Raw genomic sequence first — 18,986 nt, 5'->3', positions numbered from 1 at the left:
CTTGCTCCAGCTTGTCTTTACAACAAACCAACGGCTCTTTTAAGAGCCACCCACTCACTGACAAAGAGCTCTCCTTGTATCTTTACTATTTAAAGGTATCATATTATTACTATCAACATGCTTCCGATTTGCACACGAGATTACACAACTTCGTCTAAAAATCATTTTGAACCAGACTGATGTAATTACTGCAATTTAACACATTTGCAATAAAATGACTTTCTGCACTCGGGCCAAAATTTGCGACTCAGCTTGGCTCTGCAACCAGCTTTGTGTTTATAGCATGTTTCCACTGCAGATGCTTTGAGAGGTTTGATGTCTTGTCCTTCCGCGCAACAAAAAGTTGTTGTAGAAGACGGCGCTTGCAATCCAATTATTATTCAGATTGCTGGCAGATTATTACGGAGCATACCGCACTGCGCCTGTGACACGTTGAAAGGAATACATAGTAATACACTAATGGACTGTTAGACGTTTTAAAAACAGTAAATGCATCATCTGTAAGATTCAAATACTGTGATAAAGTTTTAAAAGATCATATTGTCATAAAAAAACTAGGCTACAAGATGTCAAAATGGTTAAAAACAGTAAGAATTCATATCCTGTTATCAGGGGTAAAAATGCTAAAAGGCGTTCAATTCATTTGTTTATTTCATTTATTTCATTTCATTTATTTGTTAAAAGTTAAGCTAAATAGAGTATTATTCAGTGATCTGCAATGTACCCTTAATCAACTAGCTTGAGATCGATTGCTTTTGTCTCCGCCCACATATCTAGGAGAAGGGGTCTATTTCCTCATTCAGTAAAACGCTGTACAGAGGAAACACTCTCATCACTCTCGTGATTATTCTCTCCTTTACAGGTATGTTGTCGCTCTTTCACATTGCTAAGCGGTTGTACTCTGTTCAGAACATGTTTTGAGTGTAAAGAGATGGTGCACGTGACGTTTTGACTGAGTTAAAATAACGTTTGCCGAGTATGGTAAAGTGCTTGTTGTGTTATAGCAAAGAACTTTTATGGAAAGAAATTACAGCTCCATATTGCCCCATTGCAACATCAGCGCCCAGCAGCCTCCGCCATTTTTTATTTTTGGAAGCGTGACAGCGCCAAAAGAACCTCGCACAGGCTCGCAGTGGTCAGCTGCGGTAGCGCTGGCCCCTATAATCAGCCTCTCTAAACAGTAACTCAACGGGAGAACACTCTAAACTTTGGGGATTCACATCTTTTCCGGGCGTACTGCAAATCTTGATTGAAGTGGTGTAGTGCAGGGATGTAAAACAACAACCATATTGTGGAAACTAAGCAAAATTTTTCGTTTTCTTTGTTTAGTTTTTTCAAGATAAATACCTAATGAAAAGGACCCGAGGTTCAACTCCCGTTGAGTTACTGTTTAGAGAGGCTGATTATAGGGGCCAGCGCTACCGCAGCTGACCACTGCGACGCGCATTCTGTTTCCAAAAATGGCCGGAATGTCGTCTCTTTCCTTCCACGCTCTTTGGTTATAGGAGTTTCAGGCCCTGCTGGTTTATTACAGAGTTCAACCTGTGTTCAGCCCAGTGCTGCCGCAGCCGCCCTGTGGCGGATTCACGCATGCACAGGAGTAAATAGGCTATTTTGCACAGTTGATGGCATTTGTTTATTTGGTGAATTTTATGCAGCTGTGTAAATGCATTTTCCACAGTAGTTTGTTTATTGTTATTTTGTGACTTTTGTACGTTTTCTGAGAGTTTATTTAGCACATTTATGCACATCTTATGTACCAGTAACAGTGGGGAAAAATGGGAATTATGTCTCTGATAAATACAAGCTGTAACTTGAACATGATACTGCTATTGCAACTAATTTGTTGAATGTATATTTGTAAAATGTGTATATGTTTATGATGTTTGATTCAGTAAAACGCTGTCACAGAGGAAACACACTCTCATCACTCACGTGATTATTCTCCCCTTTACAGGGGTACAACACGCCCACTTCACTATCAGATGTTCTATTTGCGAGGGGTATTTTACAGACCCCATCGCTGTATGTGGCTTTCTCTTATGGTTTACTTTTACTTTTACATTTAATTTTATTTTATTTTGTCCAATATTCAGATATTCCACAATTGCATGTTGTGTTAAAAATACATATTATTTCTATCTAACACTTTTTAGCCTGATTTAATTGTAAAACCGAGTGTAAAAAGTTATGCAAAGCCTTCTGGGAAATTTAACCTGTGGAAGAGGAAAGTGGACGGAGTTCCCAGCATGCCCTGGGGGTACTGTGTTTTTGTGTCAATTGTTTGTCAATGTGTTTTGGAGGTTAAAATGATTTCTTGTTCTATATGCATGATGTTAGTTATCTGATAAGTTATGTGTCGACTAATAGTGCTGTTCTGCATGCTAATACAAAGTTGAAATATTGGCACCATGGGTGATTCTGCTGTGCAGTTAAGTGACCTGTCTGATGGGACACAGGATCTGCTATTACAACGGAGATCTTTTCTCTCTATACTTATCTTGCTAGTATGCAAGTAACGAGTTTGATTAGTAACTGTAATGTGATTACTGAACTTAGCTACAGTAGTGCCTTACACTACTCGTTACCGACAAAAGTAATGTGATTACAGTAACTGCAACACTGCTGTTAATACTGTTATGTTAAGCAGCTGGTTTGTGTTGTTTTGACATAGTTAATGTTGTAACCTTTATATAAATGTTGTTTACTGTTAATACTGTTATGTTAAGCAGCTGGTTTGTGTTGATGTTGACATTTTCATCTTCTATGCATCACTTTCTAACGTTACGCACTATTACTCAGCAAACATTTCCTCGATCTGTGTCGATGTTATCGTATCCAATCGACGTCGGTTCAAGATGTGACTTTAATATTATCATTTGCTGGGATGAAAACATCTTAATGAGATGGTGATTTCTAGCAAATCATATTTTAGAGTGTGTATCTGAATAAATACTCACAGGAAGCATTTCTGCCTTTATTTTGACCATTTGCCGACATGAAAATATAAATCTTTGGGGAAAATATTGATACTTTGTTAGCTTGAAAGGGAGGCGATATTGATGTGAAGGCATTTCTGCATCTCTTTACAGAACAGGAGGCACAGTGGCACTCTGGTATGACAATTTGAGATGTCCCTCCTGGCAACACTGATTCTAGACTGACCGGGATGCAGAACTGAGTCTGAAGCAACAGCATCGTGACAAACTGCAGGTGCCAGGTGATCTAAACCACGCTATGTTATTGTAACAGACTGTATACCAGAGACCATTATGTTATGGTAACAGACTGTATACCAGAGACCATTATGTTATGGTAACAGACTGTATACCAGAGACCATTATGTTATGGTAACAGACTGTATACCAGAGACCCTTATGTTATTGTAACAGACTGTATACCAGAGACCATTATGTTGTTGTAACAGACTGTATACCAGAGACCATTATGTTATTGTAACAGACTGTATACCAGAGACCATTATGTTATGGTAACAGACTGTATAACAGAGACCATTATGTTATTGTAACAGACTGTATACCAGAGACCATTATGTTATTGTAACAGACTGTATACCAGAGACCATTATGTTATGGTAACAGACTGTATACCAGAGACCATTATGTTATTGTAACAGACTATAATGGTTCCAGCTGCACAACCCTGTAATGTAGGCTATTGGGTGACGTCAGACAACTGATTCTCCGTGAAGTCAGGGTAGATTTCTTCCCCCGAATTTACACGTCGGGACGACTTTGAGTGGTGTTCCAGTGTACTTTCTCTAGTAGGAGAACAGAAAATCCCAGCGTCCCGAGTTGTCTGGAATGCAGCATTAGTCCTGTCTCTAGTGTCTTTGTCTTTCATACTGAACAGTTCAGATGCAGCCAGGGATGCTCTGTATATGTTAGGCAGGCATAAACTTTATATAGGCAGACAGAATGTCCGTTACATAATGTCACTATATACTGCAAAGGCTTGAATCAATGGACTAGTGCTGCAACTATCGATTATTTTAGTAATCGAGTATTCTACCGAATAATCCATCGATTAATCGAGTAATCGGATAAGAACCCTTTTTTGTGTTTTCAAAGGCTTATCGTAAATATACACCAAAAAATAAGATAAATCTCTTCAAATAAACAACTACATTAGTTTCTTTCTTAGAAAAAACAACATTTTTATTTTTAAATTGGATAGAACTGGCAGTGGCACCATTCATCTTTTTCACCCGTCCATAACCCGTCCAAGCTGTCCATAGTACGCTGTGATCCGCTGAAAAAGAGGTGAAATAATAATTAATATTGATATTTATTAGGTAAGTTCATAACAAAACTGGAGAATGCGCATGTACACACCCTAGACCTGTTGCCTATTATTGACACAAATATCAGAATAGCAAGATAACAGGTCAGGTGGTGTAATAATTGGAGCCTAAAATGCACCAATTAAATAGTTGTTTGCAATCATCATGAGAAGAGTCGACCGGTCTAGGGTGTGTAAATGTACATTCTACACACACACACACTCTTTCTCTCTCACACACACTCACACACCAACAGGCTAGTGTGATCACACACACACACACACACACACACAAACAACGCTGTTAAATTAGCCGCTAACGTTAACGTTAGGTTGAGCTTTGTATTTCTCACAGAAAACGGCAAGCCACATCAAAAAAAATGCAGCGTGAATGCAGTTACTAATAGTCATATTGGCAACGTGGCAAGCCAGCAGCACAACTACTACTAGTCTTAATATCAAGTAGCAAACATTAGCATACATTTACATTAGCGTTGTGTATAGTTAACGTTACGTTAGTAACGTTACCTTGCTCCGCTGGACGTAGATGCGCTGGTGGATGCGTAGACTGGATGTTTACGGTTCAGGTGCTGAAGCATTGACGAGGTACTGTTGTGATATGCAATATCGTCTTGCACACCACTGAGTTTGTGTCCTTTTTCAGCGTGAAATGGTCCCACACTTAGACAGTTTCGGTCGCTTTGTCGGCCCTGGTTCTTCCCTTCCCGGCTCCTCCTGTCTGCTTTCTCCGCCGCCTCGTTCCATTTTGCGGGGTCCGTCTCTGGTCTGTCTGCGATCATGTGTCCTCGCGTGTTTACACCGGAAGAGCGCTGTGCCACACCAGTAAGCGTCCGTGAGAAACACAGTCTCTACTCTCAAATGCCGTGTCGAGGCGAATCATTTTGGCCTCGATCATTTTAATTATTCGAGTTATTCGAGGTACTCGAGGAATCGTGACAGCCCTACAATGGACCATAGCCTCAATCAACATTGTGACAACATTATTTTTATTTTGATGAATTTGAATGTCGTGGGTCCCTAGATTTTTGCGACGTCAAAATAGGGTCACGAGCCAAAAAAGGTTGGGAACCCCTGCACTATATAAATCCAATCAATTGAATCACTGGTCCACATTACTGGTTTATTGTGTATTAATTCTAATGCGATTTTAATACTGGTGTATGGGTTTTATCTAGGGCTGTCAATCGATTAAAATATTTAATCGAGATTAACTCATTGAGTGCCAATGACGACTAAAGTCGTCAATTGAAAAAGTAACGTTCAGTGCCAATGACGACTAAAGTCGTCAATTGCGTTTTTTGACGGTGGGATGTGGATCCAAGCCAGATCCATCTCCTGTAAAATTTTGGGGCATGTTGAATGTGTATAACCTATTTTACCGACCCATTAGGTGGCGACAGTGCTCTCCAGATTAGAGAAAGGCGAGGAAAAAAGAGAGAAGAAGTCATGAGGAAACGGAAATCGCATCGATAGAATATCTGATGCCCACCAGCAGTAAATCAAGACCAGCAAGAAGGTGTAGGGTCTGCGCACGCAGGGGCCAGCGCTGCTGGTTGCAGCTAAAAAATATTATTTTGCCAAACAAAATTCCTTTGTTTTCGCTGTTTTATTGAAGGAAATTATTTTTGAGGTGTCACATCAGAAAATATTAGCTTCAGAGTCAGTCATGTGCTTGAAATGCTTCATTTCACAAAAGGCTAATTAACTCAGCTTCTAAATTGAAACGTGTGTTTTTGCTCAAATCCACCTATCTTCTCCGGCTGATAACTAAAGAACGGAAAATTATATCAATAAACTTTTTTTTGCTGATGATAGAAGAGAGTCTCCTCGTTCTTTGTGCGTGTTCGGTGTTTACATAGTAATATCACACAATATTCTGTGGGCCTCGAGAAATCACTGAAAACGCTCTGAAACTCTGGCACTGGGAGCGTCCGTTCTCCAAAAGTGGCTGGCACTCAATGAGTTAACCGTGCTATACAGGAGCAACTGCGTGCCAGCTCTCTCTCCCCCTCTCGCTTTCTCTCTCGGTCTCTCTCTCCCGCTCTCCGTTGGTCTCTCTCTGACTCTGGTCTGATCGCCCTCCCGTCTTTCTCAGTCTGTCTGTCTCACTCGCTTTCTCTGCCTCTCTCTCTCTAGTCTCTCCCTCTCCCACCCACCCCGCCCCCCGCTCTGTCTGTGTGTGTGTGTGTCTGATCACGCTGAGGCTCTCTGTCTTTCTCTCCCTCACCCAAAATAAGGTAAAAGTAAAGTCCCAACGATTGTCAAACACCTGAGTGTGCGAAATTTGTTCTCCGCATTTGACCCATCCCCTGGGGGAGCGGTGAGCAGCAGCAGCGCCGCGCTTGGGAATCATATGGTGATCTAACCCCCCAATTCCAACCCTTTGATGCTGAGTGCCAAGCAGGGAGGCAAATGGGTCCCATTTTTATAGTCTTCTGTATAACTCGGCCGGGGATCGAACTCACAACCTCCCAGTCTCAGGGCGGACACTCAAACCACAAGGCCACTGAGCTGGTGACAAAATGTGGGACACTTTCTAAATTTTAAGCTGAACTTGCCATTATACCCATTTTCTTCCTCCTTTTCTGCTCACTTTGTGTTTATAGCATGTTTCCACTGCAGATGCTTTGAGAGGTTTGATGTCTTGTCCTTCCGCGCAACAAAAAGTTGTTGTAGAAGACGGCGCTTGCAATCCAATTATTATTCAGATTGCTGGCAGATTATTACGGAGCATACCGCACTGCGCCTGTGACACGTTGAAAGGAATACATAGTAATACACTAATGGACTGTTAGACGTTTTAAAAACAGTAAATGCATCATCTGTAAGATTCAAATACTGTGATAAAGTTTTAAAAGATCATATTGTCATAAAAAAACTAGGCTACAAGATGTCAAAATGGTTAAAAACAGTAAGAATTCATATCCTGTTATCAGGGGTAAAAATGCTAAAAGGCGTTCAATTCATTTGTTTATTTCATTTATTTCATTTCATTTATTTGTTAAAAGTTAAGCTAAATAGAGTATTATTCAGTGATCTGCAATGTACCCTTAATCAACTAGCTTGAGATCGATTGCTTTTGTCTCCGCCCACATATCTAGGAGAAGGGGTCTATTTCCTCATTCAGTAAAACGCTGTACAGAGGAAACACTCTCATCACTCTCGTGATTATTCTCTCCTTTACAGGTATGTTGTCGCTCTTTCACATTGCTAAGCGGTTGTACTCTGTTCAGAACATGTTTTGAGTGTAAAGAGATGGTGCACGTGACGTTTTGACTGAGTTAAAATAACGTTTGCCGAGTATGGTAAAGTGCTTGTTGTGTTATAGCAAAGAACTTTTATGGAAAGAAATTACAGCTCCATATTGCCCCATTGCAACATCAGCGCCCAGCAGCCTCCGCCATTTTTTATTTTTGGAAGCGTGACAGCGCCAAAAGAACCTCGCACAGGCTCGCAGTGGTCAGCTGCGGTAGCGCTGGCCCCTATAATCAGCCTCTCTAAACAGTAACTCAACGGGAGAACACTCTAAACTTTGGGGATTCACATCTTTTCCGGGCGTACTGCAAATCTTGATTGAAGTGGTGTAGTGCAGGGATGTAAAACAACAACCATATTGTGGAAACTAAGCAAAATTTTTCGTTTTCTTTGTTTAGTTTTTTCAAGATAAATACCTAATGAAAAGGACCCGAGGTTCAACTCCCGTTGAGTTACTGTTTAGAGAGGCTGATTATAGGGGCCAGCGCTACCGCAGCTGACCACTGCGACGCGCATTCTGTTTCCAAAAATGGCCGGAATGTCGTCTCTTTCCTTCCACGCTCTTTGGTTATAGGAGTTTCAGGCCCTGCTGGTTTATTACAGAGTTCAACCTGTGTTCAGCCCAGTGCTGCCGCAGCCGCCCTGTGGCGGATTCACGCATGCACAGGAGTAAATAGGCTATTTTGCACAGTTGATGGCATTTGTTTATTTGGTGAATTTTATGCAGCTGTGTAAATGCATTTTCCACAGTAGTTTGTTTATTGTTATTTTGTGACTTTTGTACGTTTTCTGAGAGTTTATTTAGCACATTTATGCACATCTTATGTACCAGTAACAGTGGGGAAAAATGGGAATTATGTCTCTGATAAATACAAGCTGTAACTTGAACATGATACTGCTATTGCAACTAATTTGTTGAATGTATATTTGTAAAATGTGTATATGTTTATGATGTTTGATTCAGTAAAACGCTGTCACAGAGGAAACACACTCTCATCACTCACGTGATTATTCTCCCCTTTACAGGGGTACAACACGCCCACTTCACTATCAGATGTTCTATTTGCGAGGGGTATTTTACAGACCCCATCGCTGTATGTGGCTTTCTCTTATGGTTTACTTTTACTTTTACATTTAATTTTATTTTATTTTGTCCAATATTCAGATATTCCACAATTGCATGTTGTGTTAAAAATACATATTATTTCTATCTAACACTTTTTAGCCTGATTTAATTGTAAAACCGAGTGTAAAAAGTTATGCAAAGCCTTCTGGGAAATTTAACCTGTGGAAGAGGAAAGTGGACGGAGTTCCCAGCATGCCCTGGGGGTACTGTGTTTTTGTGTCAATTGTTTGTCAATGTGTTTTGGAGGTTAAAATGATTTCTTGTTCTATATGCATGATGTTAGTTATCTGATAAGTTATGTGTCGACTAATAGTGCTGTTCTGCATGCTAATACAAAGTTGAAATATTGGCACCATGGGTGATTCTGCTGTGCAGTTAAGTGACCTGTCTGATGGGACACAGGATCTGCTATTACAACGGAGATCTTTTCTCTCTATACTTATCTTGCTAGTATGCAAGTAACGAGTTTGATTAGTAACTGTAATGTGATTACTGAACTTAGCTACAGTAGTGCCTTACACTACTCGTTACCGACAAAAGTAATGTGATTACAGTAACTGCAACACTGCTGTTAATACTGTTATGTTAAGCAGCTGGTTTGTGTTGTTTTGACATAGTTAATGTTGTAACCTTTATATAAATGTTGTTTACTGTTAATACTGTTATGTTAAGCAGCTGGTTTGTGTTGATGTTGACATTTTCATCTTCTATGCATCACTTTCTAACGTTACGCACTATTACTCAGCAAACATTTCCTCGATCTGTGTCGATGTTATCGTATCCAATCGACGTCGGTTCAAGATGTGACTTTAATATTATCATTTGCTGGGATGAAAACATCTTAATGAGATGGTGATTTCTAGCAAATCATATTTTAGAGTGTGTATCTGAATAAATACTCACAGGAAGCATTTCTGCCTTTATTTTGACCATTTGCCGACATGAAAATATAAATCTTTGGGGAAAATATTGATACTTTGTTAGCTTGAAAGGGAGGCGATATTGATGTGAAGGCATTTCTGCATCTCTTTACAGAACAGGAGGCACAGTGGCACTCTGGTATGACAATTTGAGATGTCCCTCCTGGCAACACTGATTCTAGACTGACCGGGATGCAGAACTGAGTCTGAAGCAACAGCATCGTGACAAACTGCAGGTGCCAGGTGATCTAAACCACGCTATGTTATTGTAACAGACTGTATACCAGAGACCATTATGTTATGGTAACAGACTGTATACCAGAGACCATTATGTTATGGTAACAGACTGTATACCAGAGACCATTATGTTATGGTAACAGACTGTATACCAGAGACCCTTATGTTATTGTAACAGACTGTATACCAGAGACCATTATGTTGTTGTAACAGACTGTATACCAGAGACCATTATGTTATTGTAACAGACTGTATACCAGAGACCATTATGTTATGGTAACAGACTGTATAACAGAGACCATTATGTTATTGTAACAGACTGTATACCAGAGACCATTATGTTATTGTAACAGACTGTATACCAGAGACCATTATGTTATGGTAACAGACTGTATACCAGAGACCATTATGTTATTGTAACAGACTATAATGGTTCCAGCTGCACAACCCTGTAATGTAGGCTATTGGGTGACGTCAGACAACTGATTCTCCGTGAAGTCAGGGTAGATTTCTTCCCCCGAATTTACACGTCGGGACGACTTTGAGTGGTGTTCCAGTGTACTTTCTCTAGTAGGAGAACAGAAAATCCCAGCGTCCCGAGTTGTCTGGAATGCAGCATTAGTCCTGTCTCTAGTGTCTTTGTCTTTCATACTGAACAGTTCAGATGCAGCCAGGGATGCTCTGTATATGTTAGGCAGGCATAAACTTTATATAGGCAGACAGAATGTCCGTTACATAATGTCACTATATACTGCAAAGGCTTGAATCAATGGACTAGTGCTGCAACTATCGATTATTTTAGTAATCGAGTATTCTACCGAATAATCCATCGATTAATCGAGTAATCGGATAAGAACCCTTTTTTGTGTTTTCAAAGGCTTATCGTAAATATACACCAAAAAATAAGATAAATCTCTTCAAATAAACAACTACATTAGTTTCTTTCTTAGAAAAAACAACATTTTTATTTTTAAATTGGATAGAACTGGCAGTGGCACCATTCATCTTTTTCACCCGTCCATAACCCGTCCAAGCTGTCCATAGTACGCTGTGATCCGCTGAAAAAGAGGTGAAATAATAATTAATATTGATATTTATTAGGTAAGTTCATAACAAAACTGGAGAATGCGCATGTACACACCCTAGACCTGTTGCCTATTATTGACACAAATATCAGAATAGCAAGATAACAGGTCAGGTGGTGTAATAATTGGAGCCTAAAATGCACCAATTAAATAGTTGTTTGCAATCATCATGAGAAGAGTCGACCGGTCTAGGGTGTGTAAATGTACATTCTACACACACACACACTCTTTCTCTCTCACACACACTCACACACCAACAGGCTAGTGTGATCACACACACACACACACACACACACAAACAACGCTGTTAAATTAGCCGCTAACGTTAACGTTAGGTTGAGCTTTGTATTTCTCACAGAAAACGGCAAGCCACATCAAAAAAAATGCAGCGTGAATGCAGTTACTAATAGTCATATTGGCAACGTGGCAAGCCAGCAGCACAACTACTACTAGTCTTAATATCAAGTAGCAAACATTAGCATACATTTACATTAGCGTTGTGTATAGTTAACGTTACGTTAGTAACGTTACCTTGCTCCGCTGGACGTAGATGCGCTGGTGGATGCGTAGACTGGATGTTTACGGTTCAGGTGCTGAAGCATTGACGAGGTACTGTTGTGATATGCAATATCGTCTTGCACACCACTGAGTTTGTGTCCTTTTTCAGCGTGAAATGGTCCCACACTTAGACAGTTTCGGTCGCTTTGTCGGCCCTGGTTCTTCCCTTCCCGGCTCCTCCTGTCTGCTTTCTCCGCCGCCTCGTTCCATTTTGCGGGGTCCGTCTCTGGTCTGTCTGCGATCATGTGTCCTCGCGTGTTTACACCGGAAGAGCGCTGTGCCACACCAGTAAGCGTCCGTGAGAAACACAGTCTCTACTCTCAAATGCCGTGTCGAGGCGAATCATTTTGGCCTCGATCATTTTAATTATTCGAGTTATTCGAGGTACTCGAGGAATCGTGACAGCCCTACAATGGACCATAGCCTCAATCAACATTGTGACAACATTATTTTTATTTTGATGAATTTGAATGTCGTGGGTCCCTAGATTTTTGCGACGTCAAAATAGGGTCACGAGCCAAAAAAGGTTGGGAACCCCTGCACTATATAAATCCAATCAATTGAATCACTGGTCCACATTACTGGTTTATTGTGTATTAATTCTAATGCGATTTTAATACTGGTGTATGGGTTTTATCTAGGGCTGTCAATCGATTAAAATATTTAATCGAGATTAACTCATTGAGTGCCAATGACGACTAAAGTCGTCAATTGAAAAAGTAACGTTCAGTGCCAATGACGACTAAAGTCGTCAATTGCGTTTTTTGACGGTGGGATGTGGATCCAAGCCAGATCCATCTCCTGTAAAATTTTGGGGCATGTTGAATGTGTATAACCTATTTTACCGACCCATTAGGTGGCGACAGTGCTCTCCAGATTAGAGAAAGGCGAGGAAAAAAGAGAGAAGAAGTCATGAGGAAACGGAAATCGCATCGATATGCATGAAGCATAACGTTAGCTGTGCCTGTGAACAGCAGTCAATCTGCTGCCACAATTGAGCCCCTTCGTCTCCGCTGCGATAGCCCCTCCATATGATTTAGTTGCCGACACCAGCGTCTTTCTGAAAAGTTACATTATTCTCAGCTGGGAGCCGGCGACACGATGTGAAAAAGCGGGGGGATGCAGTGCACTTTTCAGTGCAGACGGAGCAACCGCACAGCAAACGCAGCAGAGCAACCAGAGACACTCCCACGGAGGAGGAGGAGGAGGAGGAGGAGGGGGGTGGGGCACGCAGGGCAGCGTACAACCATTGACAGTAAACACAGACCCACACAGCAGGCTCGATTGACAGAGACAGGCAAACAAGCTAGAATATCTGATGCCCACCAGCAGTAAATCAAGACCAGCAAGAAGGTGTAGGGTCTGCGCACGCAGGGGCCAGCGCTGCTGGTTGCAGCTAAAAAATATTATTTTGCCAAACAAAATTCCTTTGTTTTCGCTGTTTTATTGAAGGAAATTATTTTTGAGGTGTCACATCAGAAAATATTAGCTTCAGAGTCAGTCATGTGCTTGAAATGCTTCATTTCACAAAAGGCTAATTAACTCAGCTTCTAAATTGAAACGTGTGTTTTTGCTCAAATCCACCTATCTTCTCCGGCTGATAACTAAAGAACGGAAAATTATATCAATAAACTTTTTTTTGCTGATGATAGAAGAGAGTCTCCTCGTTCTTTGTGCGTGTTCGGTGTTTACATAGTAATATCACACAATATTCTGTGGGCCTCGAGAAATCACTGAAAACGCTCTGAAACTCTGGCACTGGGAGCGTCCGTTCTCCAAAAGTGGCTGGCACTCAATGAGTTAACCGTGCTATACAGGAGCAACTGCGTGCCAGCTCTCTCTCCCCCTCTCGCTTTCTCTCTCGGTCTCTCTCTCCCGCTCTCCGTTGGTCTCTCTCTGACTCTGGTCTGATCGCCCTCCCGTCTTTCTCAGTCTGTCTGTCTCACTCGCTTTCTCTGCCTCTCTCTCTCTAGTCTCTCCCTCTCCCACCCACCCCGCCCCCCGCTCTGTCTGTGTGTGTGTGTGTCTGATCACGCTGAGGCTCTCTGTCTTTCTCTCCCTCACCCAAAATAAGGTAAAAGTAAAGTCCCAACGATTGTCAAACACCTGAGTGTGCGAAATTTGTTCTCCGCATTTGACCCATCCCCTGGGGGAGCGGTGAGCAGCAGCAGCGCCGCGCTTGGGAATCATATGGTGATCTAACCCCCCAATTCCAACCCTTTGATGCTGAGTGCCAAGCAGGGAGGCAAATGGGTCCCATTTTTATAGTCTTCTGTATAACTCGGCCGGGGATCGAACTCACAACCTCCCAGTCTCAGGGCGGACACTCAAACCACAAGGCCACTGAGCTGGTGACAAAATGTGGGACACTTTCTAAATTTTAAGCTGAACTTGCCATTATACCCATTTTCTTCCTCCTTTTCTGCTCACGGAGATTTATTTCTGCTTACTATCAACGTTACTGCTTCCTGATTTCCCAAACTACGGGTCAACCAAGGCTCAAACATCACAGAAAGTGCATGCGTTAATCGCACGTTTAAAAAAATAGTGGCGTTAAACGGAATTTGCATTAACGCGTTATTATCGCGTTAACTTTGACAGCCCTAGTTTGATCTATTCATTGTGTATTTTTTATCATCTGTCACAAATAAATAAATTCATAAATGCCATAACATGCTGCGCCCATGGCGCATCGTCTCCAGAGTCTCCACCCTAGAAACTGAGTGTTCGCAGCACACGAGTTTGCTGATTTTAAGAAAGTGAATTATATGAGATGTCTGTTGGACAGCAGCACTTTTACTGTATTTCAAATCACATGAATGAAAAGAATAATATTTCTTCAGTAGGTTTTAGTCTTCAGAGAACTGTTTGGATCCTACAATCACTGCTTCAGCTACATTATTCTTATTAGTAGGATTGTTTTTGTGGGTGTTCCCCGTCTTACCTTCTGTCTCTGTTTGATGATGTCAGAGCTGATTGGCAGAGAAGAAGAGACATCTGGCAGAGGAGGAGAGGAACGCTGTCAAGATGAATTCTTCAGAAGAGGTGAGAGAAAAATATCACTGTTGTATCACTGATGTTGCAACACACACACACACACACACACACACACACACACACACACACACACACACACACACACACACACACACAGTCTCTCTGTCCTGATTCTTTCTTTATATCTTTTTATGGAAACAGAAAGACACCAGTGGACCCAGACGTCACCGCTGTGATCAGTGTGACAAAACATTCACAAGACTTCAGCTGTTAAAGCAACATCAGAGAGTTCACTCAGGGGAGAAGCCTTACTCCTGTCAGGAGTGTGGGAGCTGTTTCAGTCAGTTAGGTAGCCTGAAAACACACCAACGCATTCACACTGGAGTTAAACCCTACAGCTGTGACCAATGTGGGAGCTGTTTCAGTAGGTTAGGTAACCTAAAAGCACATCAACGCATCCACACTGGAGTTAAACCCTACAGCTGTGACCAATGTGGGAGCAGGTTCAGTCAGTTAGCTCACCTAACATCACATAAACTCATCCACACTGGAATTAAACCCTACAGCTGTGACCAATGTGGGAGCAGGTTCAGTCGGTTAGGTAGCCTAACAAAACATAAACGCATCCACACTGGAGCTAAACCCTACAGCTGTGACCAATGTGGGAGCAGGTTCAGTGAGTTAGGTAGCCTAACAAGACATAAACGCATCCACACTGGAGTTAAACCCTACAGCTGTGACCAATGTGGGAGCAGGTTCAGTCGGTTAGGTAGCCTAACATCACATATACGCATCCACACTGGAGTTAAACCCTACAGCTGTGACCAATGTGGGAGCAGGTTCAGTGAGTTAGGTAACCTAACATCACATAAACGCATCCACACTGGAGTTAAACCCTACAGCTGTGACCAATGTGGGAGCAGGTTCAGTGAGTTAGGTCACCTAACAACACATAAACGCATCCACACTGGAGTTAAACCCTACAGCTGTGACCAATGTGGGAGCAGGTTCAGTCAGTTAGGTAGCCTAACATCACATAAACTCATCCACACTGGAGTTAAACCCTACAGCTGTGACCAATGTGGGAGCAGGTTCAGTCGGTTAGGTAGCCTAACATCACATAAACGCATCCACACTGGAGCTAAACCCTACAGCTGTGACCAATGTGGGAGCAGGTTCAGTCGGTTAGGTAGCCTAACATCACATAAACGCATCCACACTGGAGCTAAACCCTACAGCTGTGACCAATGTGGGAGCAGGTTCAGTCGGTTAGGTAGCCTAACATCACATAAACACATCCACACTGGAGCTAAACCCTACTACTGTGTCCGCTGTAAGAAAGTGTTCAGACACTCAAATACTGTGAAGAGACACCGCTGCATCTAACCTGCTGAAGAGCGCCTCCACTGTCCGCAGCAGGAACAAGCTTCTCTCTGTCCTATACGAGGGAGCAGGATGTTGGTAAACAAACCGCTTCAACAGACTTCTGGGTGCAACTGCTGTTTGTTTTAAACAGCAGTTCAAGGTGAAACCATGCCCTCTTTAAACTGTAATGACTCGTTCATACTTTAAGCATTCATGAGTCACCACTTTAAGGACTCTATAATATTCATTCAGCTTTAATTGATCTTTTGCACTGTTTGAGATTTCACTGAAAAATAAAAACTCCACAAACTGAATAAAAATCCAAGACAGCAGAGAAAGGTTAAATTTGCTGTTACACAGCCTTTAATGGGACCCATATGGAGCCACCCTTGAGTGTGTCTCACTCTAGCAGGCTGGACTTTTTACTAAATTCACACATTTTAACACTGCGACAGTTCACACAACTTTAACACTATATACATAGAACCCTATAGCTACTTCTGCTCTCACTCAGAATGTCAAAATATAAGCGATGTGATGCATAGTTTTTGAGATATTAACGTTTGTTTGGCACAAGCTTTTCAGCTTTATTTCATACCGCAGTGGCACCCAGAAGTGTTTTTGTTGTTGTTGTGATGTCACGCTGATTCCTCCTATAGGACACCAGTGATATTCAACTAGAGAGACAAAGTGACCGCCTACTTCCTGCTTCAGCACTGAGATTTTCATCCGCCATTTATTTTCCCATACAGATTTCATAAAATGTGTATAAAAATAGTTTTACTGGTTCAAACCAAACGGTACAGATATATTTAGAAACAGGAGAGATCGCATAACATTTCACTGGGACCAAAACGTAAAAAAATGCGGGTTTAAAGAACATATTTTTTCGATGTTTTTTTTCTCTGGTACAGTGCTGAAGCAGGAAGTGACGTTCCACTTTGCCACTCTCTTGCAGTGGGGCCAGATGCGGCCTGCCAAGTGGCCCCCCAAACATTTTCTAATTCACAATGAAAACTAACATTAAATCAAGTTTGACTGAGCTCCAGCTGAATTGTCAAATATCGCCGCCTGCTCGCAGTGTTGTTGGGGGTAACGCCTTACAAAAGTAACATACTGCATTACATGTAATCATGTACATCACATGTACATCACTGAGCATACGTCCCAGTTATGCATCCATGCAATGTTTTTTCTTTATTAGTTAGCCTGGCCTAGCCAGTGACTCATAGGAATACTACTACATACTACTAGACTACGTGACAACCAGGAAAGACTAGTGACTACTGGAGAGTCAGTTGACAGCCGGAACAGGGACGGCACCCGGGTAGCAGTATGGGTCAGCTCCCCAGCCTGCGTCTTCCGTGAGGAAGAAGCCCAACAACCCACGAGGGGCCTTTTAGGAGGGGCATTCAAGCCGCAAGTGGAGACTGCAGTGCCACCAAGTACTGGTACTGCATGGTATCCACCAAGATACCTCTGGTGAGATGAGGGAGGAGCCCGGCCGGGTGGCAACCCACAGAGCCCGGTCCCTCTACGTACCAGAGCCCTCCCCCTCCCCCGGTCCTGGCAGAGTAGTTCCGGAGCAGCGGATTGAGTGGCCCTGACCGCGTGACCACCTTCGACCCTTCCTGGAGGGCTGACTGTGGGTAGCTACTGGGACGTAAGGTGGGGGTTGGCCAGCCCCGGCTGGGTCACCTGGGCGAGGGTGTATGATGTTGCGAGACCCGAAACATCCTATGACCCCAGGGTACATCACTGAGGATACGTCCCAGTTATGCATCCATGCAATGTTTTTTCTTTATTAATATATCACTTTTACCAGTAACTCACTGTTCAAACTTATTACTTATAGGAGTTCAGTAATATTATACCAGTTACTTTGTCAAGTTACACATTTAGTTACTTTTTCAAAGCATATATTTGAATAAAGATACAATCATTTCCTAATCAAATTGTGTTTTGTTTATGCAAATAACCACTATAGATGAGAATAACAAAGGAAAAGGATAACATTTAGAATTTTGGATGGTTTACAATGACTTCAAGAAGGTTGAAATTATTTTTTGGGATATTCACTGGTGACGATGTCATTCTGCTACTGCTGTTATTTTGGTGAAAGTAATGCAAATGTATTGTAATAAGTAATGAGTTACTCTAATCAAATGAAAGTAACTAGTATGTAGTATATTACATTTTGCTATGTGAAAACATGTTATTAAAATGTACCCGTAGGCCTAATCTGTACACTAAAAGTCTCAGAAAAATGTGGAGGTGTTGTTATTTATAGGTTTTTATCCATTGATTTTCTTTGTCTGGCTTGAGACCAAATTGGGTACATGGCCTAAAATACATGTAAGTTTGACCCCTGCCCTAAAGAGTTTTTGTTTGAGACAGCAGAGTCGTATGTCTTGGACAAGTCCAAGATATTTATAATTCTTTGTATAGTTCAGCTCCTTATCCCCAAATTGAAATGGAAAAACACTTGTATGCTTGTTTGGGTTTTTAACATGCATCATTTCCTACACCAATTATCTGCACATGTTAACATCTTTTGTAAATCAACTTGTGTTTCTGTCATCATAATAATGTCATCGGCATAAAGAAGAATGCTAATGTCTTCCTCTCCACATTTAACCCCACACTCACAGCGTCGTTGTACCCGGCTACTTGGCAGCTATACTAGACTGACTGACTGAGTCACGGGGCTGTAAAAAAGAGAACGTCACATGTGACATAAGTCACATGATTTTAGGTCAAAGTAATATTTCCGGTGTATCTTTCCATTCTATGGCAAGACGAGTTGTAAAATATTGCCATGTCATGGTGTTTTGGGGTCAATAATAAACTAAATTGATTTTGTTATTTTTCTATAATTTTTTGGGGTAGTGCTGTTTCACATTGAAGTCAACGGGGAGAGGCTTGTGTTTTTTCCGTAAAAGGGGGCGGGAACATGTGCCGCCTACAAAATGACATATTGCCGATCTGATGTATAAGATGCGAAGTTGTGACATCATCAGTGATGTCATAAGAGAAAGTGAGCCCGCACAGAGGCCCCACCGTGGCATTGTGACATCATCAGTGATGTCATGAGAGCAATTGTGAAGTCATCAGTGATGG

General features: G+C 41.8%; 1 long non-coding RNA gene across 1 annotated transcript; it reads left to right on the top strand.

The window, feature by feature from the left end:
- The first annotated feature begins 3,119 nt into the window (after positions 1-3,119).
- LOC310787135 lies at positions 3,120-14,903 on the top strand. Its single transcript, XR_014553248.1, has 4 exons — positions 3,120-3,220; positions 9,740-9,867; positions 14,475-14,549; positions 14,703-14,903. It is a non-coding gene; the product is annotated as an uncharacterized lncRNA (long non-coding RNA).
- The last annotated feature ends 4,083 nt before the right edge of the window (positions 14,904-18,986 follow it).

Source organism: Poromitra crassiceps (assembly GCF_964638095.1).
Source record: "Poromitra crassiceps genome assembly, chromosome: 12".
In the NCBI taxonomy this organism is placed as follows: domain Eukaryota; kingdom Metazoa; phylum Chordata; class Actinopteri; order Beryciformes; family Melamphaidae; genus Poromitra; species Poromitra crassiceps.
The sequence above is the reverse complement of the archived record's forward strand: the minus strand, read 5'-3'. Positions and strand labels throughout refer to the sequence as shown.